Source organism: Macaca mulatta, chromosome 11 (assembly GCF_049350105.2).
Source record: "Macaca mulatta isolate MMU2019108-1 chromosome 11, T2T-MMU8v2.0, whole genome shotgun sequence".
Classification (NCBI taxonomy): domain Eukaryota; kingdom Metazoa; phylum Chordata; class Mammalia; order Primates; family Cercopithecidae; genus Macaca; species Macaca mulatta.
The window spans coordinates 42,597,633-42,603,632 of record NC_133416.1 but is presented as its reverse complement, the minus strand read 5'-3'; positions in this window follow the sequence as shown (position 1 = coordinate 42,603,632).

Genomic DNA, 6,000 nt, shown 5'->3' with positions numbered 1-6,000 from the left:
CAAATATCACTTTGCCAATTCCACAAGAACTGTCTTAGCGAAAGGCTTCTTGAGGGGAAAGCTGTAACTATGTGAGATGATTTCACAGAACACAAAGAAGTTTCTCAGAAAGCTTCTTTCTCTTTGTTATCGGAGGATATTTCCTTTGGCCCTATAGTCTTCAAAGGGATCCGAAATATCTGTTCTCAGATTCCACAGAAAGAAGGCTAGCAAAGAGATCCACGAAATACAGATGTAACTCTGTGAGATGAATTCACAGAACACTAAGCAGTTTCTCAGAAAGCTTCTTTCCAGATTTCATCTGAGGATATTTCCTTTTTCACCATAGCCCTCTATGGGCTTCCAAATATCACTTTGCCAATTCCACAAGAACTGTCTTAGCGAAAGGCTTTTTCAGGGGAAAGCTGTAACTCTGTGAGATGATTTCACAGAACACAAAGAAGTTTCTCAGAAAGCTTCTTTCTCTTTGTTATCGGAGGATATTTCCTTTGGCCCTATAGTCTTCAAAGGGATCCGAAATATCTGTTCTCAGATTCCACAGAAATAAGGCTAGCAAAGAGATCTACGAAACACACATATAACTCTGTGAGATGAATTCACAGAACACTAAGCAGTTTCTCAGAAAGCTTCTTTCCCGATTTCATCTGAGGATATTTCCTTTTTCACCATAGCCCTCTAAGGGCTTCCAAGTATCACTTTGCCAATTCCACAAGAACTGTCTTAGCGAAAGGCTTCTTGAGGGGAAAGCTGTAACTCTGTGAGATGATTTCACAGAACACAAAGAAGTTTCTCAGAAAGCTTCTTTCTCTTTGTTATCGGAGGATATTTCCTTTGGCCCTATAGTCTTCAAAGGGATCCGAAATATCTGTTCTCAGATTCCACAGAAAGAAGGCTAGCAAAGAGATCCACGAAATACAGATATAACTCTGTGAGATGAATTCACAGAACACTAAGCAGTTTCTCAGAAAGCTTCTTTCCAGATTTCATCTGAGGATATTTCCTTTTTCACCATAGACCTCTATGGGCTTCCAAATATCACTTTGCCAATTCCACAAAAACTGTCTTAGCGAAAGGCTTCTTGAGGGGAAAGCTGTAACTCTGTGAGATGATTTCACAGAACACAAAGAAGTTTCTCAGAAAGCTTCTTTCTCTTTGTTATCGGAGGATATTTCCTTTGGCCCTATAGTCTTCAAAGGGATCCGAAATATCTGTTCTCAGATTCCACAGAAAGAAGGCTAGCAAAGAGATCCACGAAATACAGATGTAACTCTGTGAGATGAATACACAGAACACTAAGCAGTATCTCAGAAAGCTTCTTTCCAGATTTCATCTGAGGATATTTCCTTTTTCACCATAGCCCTCTATGGGCTTCCAAATATCACTTTGCCAATTCCACAAGAACTGTCTTAGTGAAAGGCTTCTTCAGGGGAAAGCTGTAACTCTGTGAGATGATTTCGCAGAACACAAAGAAGTTTCTCAGAAAGCTTCTTTCTCTTTGTTAACGGAGGATATTTCCTTTGGTCCTAAAGTCTTCAAAGGGATCCGAAATATCTGTTCTCAGATTCCACAGAAAGAAGGCTAGCAAAGAGATCCACGAAACACACATGTAACTCTGTGAGATGAATTCACAGAACACTAAGCAGTTTCTCAGAAAGCTTCTTTCCAGATTTCATCTGAGGATATTTCCTTTTTCACCATAGCCCTCTATGGGATTCCAAATATCACTTTGCGAATTCCACAAGAACTGTCTTAGCGAAAGGCTTCTTGAGGGGAAAGCTGTAACTCTCTGAGATGATTTCACAGAACACAAAGAAATTTCTCAGAAAGCTTCTTTCTCTTTGTATCGGAGGATATTTCCTTTGGCCCTACAGTCTTCAAAGGGATCCGTAATATCTGTTCTCAGATTCCACAGAAAGAAGGCTAGCAAAGATCTACGAAACACAGATGTAACTCTGTGAGATGAATTCACAGAACACTAAGCAGGTTCTCAGAAAGCTTCTTTCCAGATTTCACCTGAGGATATTTCCTTTTTCACCATAGCCCTCTATGGGCTTCCAAATATCACTTTGCCAATTCCACAAGAACTGTCTTCGCGAAAGGCTTCTTGAGGGGAAAGCTGTAACTCTGTGAGATGATTTCAGGGAACACAAAGAAGTTTCTCAGAAAGCTTCTTTCTCTTTGTTATCGGAGGATATTTCCTTGGCCCTATAGTCTTCAAAGGGATCTGAAATATCTGTTCTCAGATTCCACAGAAATAAGGCTAGCAAAGAGATCTACGAAACCCATATGTAACTCTGTGAGATGAATTCACAGAACACTAAGCAGTTTCTCTGAAAGCTTCTTTCCAGATTTCATCTGAGGATATTTCCTTTTTCACCATAGCCCTCTATGGGGTTCCAAATATCACATTGCCAATTCCACAAGAACTGTCTTAGCGAAAGGCTTCTTGAGGGGAAAGCTGTAACTCTGTGAGATGATTTCACAGAGCACAAAGAAGTTTCTCAGAAAGCTTCTTTCTCTTTGTTATCGGAGGATACTTCCGTTGACCCTATAGTCATCAAGGGGATCCGAAATATCTGTTCTCAGATTCCACAGAAAGAAGGCTAGCAAAGAGATCTACGAAACACAGATGTAACTCTGTGAGATGAATTCACAGAACACTAAGCAGTTTCTCAGAAAGCTTCTTTCCAGATTTCATCTGAGGATATTTCCTTTTTCACCATAGCCCTCTAAGGGCTTCCAAATATCACTTTGCCAATTCCACAAGAACTGTCTTAGCGAAAGGCTTCTTGAGGGGAAAGCTGTAACTCTGTGAGATGATTTCACGGAACACAAAGAAGTTTCTCAGAAAGCTTCTTTCTCTTTTTTATCGGAGGATATTTCCTTTGGCACTATAGTCTTCAAAGGGATCCGAAATATCTGTTCTCAGATTCCACAGAAATAAGGCTTGCAAAGAGATCTACGAAACAGAGATGTAACTCTGTGAGATGAATTCACAGAACACTAAGCAGTTTCTCAGAAAGCTTCTTTCCAGATTTCATCTGAGGATATTTCCTTTTTCACCATAGCCCTCTATGGGCTTCCAAATATCACTTTGCCAATTCCACAAGAACTGTCTTAGCGAAAGGCTTCTTGAGGGGAAAGCTGTAACTCTGTGAGATGATTTCACAGAACACAAAGAAGTTTCTCAGAAAGCTTCTTTCTCTTTGTTATCGGAGGATATTTCCTTTGGCCCTATAGTCTTCAAAGGGATCCGAAATATCTGTTCTCAGATTCCATAGAAAGAAGGATAGCAAAGAGATCCACGAAATACAGATGTAACTCTGTGAGATGAATTCACAGAACACTAAGCAGTTTCTCAGAAAGCTTCTTTCCAGATTTCATCTGAGGATATTTCCTTTTTCACCATAGCCCTCTATGGGCTTCCAAATATCACTTTGCCAATTCCACAAGAACTGTCTTAGCGAAAGGCTCCTTGAGGGGAAAGCTGTAACTCTGTGAGATGATTTCACAGAACACAAAGAAGTTTCTCAGAAAGCTTCTTTCTCTTTGTTATCGGAGGATATTTCCTTTGGCCCTATAGTCTTCAAAGGGATCCGAAATATCTGTTCTCAGATTCCACAGAAAGAAGGCTAGCAAGCAGATCTACGAAACACAGATGTAACTCTGTGAGATGAATTCACCGAACACTGAGCAGTTTCTCAGAAAGCTTCTTTCCAGATTTCATCTGAGGATATTTCCTTTTTCACCATAGCCCTCTATGGGCTTCCAAATATCACTTTGCCAATTCCACAAGAACTGTCTTAGCGAAAGGCTTCTTGAGGGGAAAGCTGTAACTCTGTGAGATGATTTCACAGAACACAAAGAAGTTTCTCAGAAAGCTTCTTTCTCTTTGTTATCGGAGGATATTTCCTTTGGCCCTATGGTCTTCAAAGGGATCCGAAATATCTGTTCTCAGATTACACAGTAAGAAGGCTAGCAAAGAGATCCACGAAATACAGAAGTAACTCTGTGAGATGAATTCACAGAACACTAAGCAGTTTCTCAGAAAGCTTCTTTCCAGATTTCATCTGAGGATATTTCCTTTTTCACCATAGCCCTCAATGTGCTTCCAAATATCACTTTGCCAATTCCTCAAGAACTGTCTTAGCGAAAGGCTTCTTGAGGGGAAAGCTGTAACTCTGTGAGATGATTTCACAGAACACAAAGAAGTGTCTCAGAAAGCTTCTTTCTCTTTGTTATCGGAGGATATTTCCTTTGGCCCTATGGTCTTCAAAGGGATCCGAAATATCTGTTCTCAGATTCCACAGAAAGAATGCTAGCAAAGACATCCAGGAAATACAGATGTAACTCTGTGAGATGAATTAACAGAACACTAAGCAGTTTCTCAGAAAGCTTCTTTTCAGATTTCATCAGAGCATATTTCCTTTTTCACCATACCCCACTATGGGCTTCCAAATATCACATTGCCAATTCCTCAAGAACTGTCTTAGCGAAACGCTTCTTTAGGGGAAAGCTGTAACTCTGTGAGATGATTTCACAGAACACAAAGAAGTTTCTCAGAAAGCTTCTTACTCTTTGTTATCGGAGGATATTACCTTGGCCTTATACTCTTCAAAGGGATCCGAAATATCTGTTCTCAGATTCCACAGAAAGAAGGCTAGCAAAGAGATCCACGAAATACAGATGTAACTCTGTGAGATGAATTCACAGAACACTAAGCAGTTTCTCAGAAAGCTTCTTTCCAGATTTCATCTGAGGATTTTTCCTTTTTCACCCTAGCCCTCTATGGGCTCCAAATATCACTTTGCCAATTCCACAAGAACTGTCTTAGCGAAAGGCTTCTTGAGGGGAAAGCTGTAACTCTGTGAGATGATTTCACAGAACACAAAGAAGTTTCTCAGAAAGCTTCTTTCTCTTTGTTATCGGAGGATATATCCTTTGGCCCTATAGTCTTCAAAGGGATCCGAAATATCTGTTCTCAGATTCCACAGAAAGAAGGCTAGCAAAGAGATCCACGAAATACAGATGTAACTCTGTGAGATGAATTCACAGAACACTAAGCAGTTTCTCAGAAAACTTCTTTCCAGATTTCATCTGAGGATATTTCCTTTTTCACCATAGCCCTCTATGGGCTTCCAAATATCACTTTGCCAATTCCACAAGAACTGTCTTAGCGAAAGGCTTCTTGAGGGGAAAGCTGTAACTATGTGAGATGATTTCACAGAACACAAAGAAGTTTCTCAGAAAGCTTCTTTCTCTTTGTTATCGGAGGATATTTCCTTTGGCCCTATAGTCTTCAAAGGGATCCGAAATATCTGTTCTCAGATTCCACAGAAAGAAGGCTAGCAAAGAGATCCACGAAATACAGATGTAACTCTGTGAGATGAATTCACAGAACACTAAGCAGTTTCTCAGAAAGCTTCTTTCCAGATTTCATCTGAGGATATTTCCTTTTTCACCATAGCCCTCTATGGGCTTCCAAATATCACTTTGCCAATTCCACAAGAACTGTCTTAGCGAAAGGCTTCTTGATGGGAAAGCTGTAACTCTGTGAGATGATTTCACAGAACACAAAGAAGTTTCTCAGAAAGCTTCTTTCTCTTTGTTATCGGAGGATATTTCCTTTGGCCCTATAGTCTTCAAAGGGATCCGAAATATCTGTTCTCAGATTCCACAGAAATAAGGCTAGCAAAGAGATCTACGAAACACACATATAACTCTGTGAGATGAATTCACAGAACACTAAGCAGTTTCTCAGAAAGCTTCTTTCCCGATTTCATCTGAGGATATTTCCTTTTTCACCATAGCCCTCTAAGGGCTTCCAAGTATCACTTTGCCAATTCCACAAGAACTGTCTTAGCGAAAGGCTTCTTGAGGGGAAAGCTGTAACTCTGTGAGATGATTTCACAGAACACAAAGAAGTTTCTCAGAAAGCTTCTTTCTCTTTGTTATCGGAGGATATTTCCTTTGGCCCTATAGTCTTCAAAGGGATCCGAA